Genomic DNA, 1,441 nt, shown 5'->3' on the forward strand with positions numbered 1-1,441 from the left:
TTGAAAACTGTTTTCCCAAACTGAGTTTTTTTTTTCTCTCATGCATGAGCCAGAAATCTCCACTTCACTTCTACTTACACTCACCACACTTTATAGTTTTATTTATCTCTCTTATGTTTTTTACTGAGGGGTTTGTTCATATATCAGTCACCTGTTATTTAGTCATTTTATTCCAAAAACTTGGATACCAAGCGTTATCTGTGGTGTCTCCACGGAAGTAAAAACCAGAAATCGTAGGTATTGACAGGCGACGCAACTTTTCATAAATTTACACAAAACACTAATTTTATCTGTTCAAAGCACACGGTTTCAGTGCATATGCCTTTAAATGATAATGAGCTTCGCTCACTCCGCCCCTCCGTTCCCAGGGCGTTTTGACACAAATGCACATGGAGTGTTGTCTTGACAACAGTTGAGGGTCTCTTGGAAAGAATGGCAGCGGGAGTCCCTAAGGACACATCTGTGCAACCGTATCAGTTTGTTCCCGAGTTGCACCTGGAACAAGATGACGGCCCCGAAGAAGTTCGTCAATCAAGGCTCTAACAGGACGTTTCTGAATGGTTGGTTAACATTATGTCAATTTGATCTATCTTTGAGTACTGGCAGGGTAGAACTTAGTAAGATGTACGAACGCTATGTGTATACTGATGTATACGCACTCAGTTTGACAGTTTGACGCTTATTTGTTCATTATAAACGTGGGATTATGAATTATATTGAGAACGTTATACAAAACTCAGCCACAGCGTCTTCAGCGGTTTGGACATCAGAATGACTGCTGTGTTTGTTATACACCAAGAACAGAACACCACAATCGCTTATATGCCATTCTGCTCCAGTGTATCAACAATGACTATGATGACGCTCTAGTGCTGAAACGCTGCTGTCAATCAACAATCGTGGGAGGGGCGTCCAATTTAGTGACGTCACACGGTCAAACGGCTCGATTTGAGAAGGGAGATAATATTTAAGGAGATACATAGAGAAAACACTGGATAATTTTGTATCATCATATGATGGTTGTGTACATGCACTGCCAACACACATTTCATTACAATCAATTTGAAAAAGTGCATGTATATGACCCCTTTAAACTAACACAGTCTCATCCCAAAAAGTCATATAACTGACGTCTTGGGACGTCTTTTGACCATACGTCAATATCCGCCTTTTTAGGGCCCCCTTAAACGTCGATAGATGGCGATCCCGGGCCGTCATACAACTGCCGCTTTACCTTTAACGTCAGTTAGGTGACGGGTTAGGTTTAGGGTTAGGTTTAGGTCTGGGGTAGAGTTAGGATCCCATAACCTCATCTACCGACGTTTAAGGGGGCCCTAAAAAGGCGAATATTGACGTATGGTCAAAAGACGTCCCAAAACGTCAGTTATATGACGTCTTGGGATGAGACCGGGTTGTTTAAACACATTAAAAAAAGGTAGGA

This window comes from Pimephales promelas, chromosome 9, assembly GCF_988280905.1.
Source record: "Pimephales promelas chromosome 9, fPimPro1.hap1.1, whole genome shotgun sequence".
In the NCBI taxonomy this organism is placed as follows: Eukaryota; Metazoa; Chordata; class Actinopteri; order Cypriniformes; family Leuciscidae; genus Pimephales; species Pimephales promelas.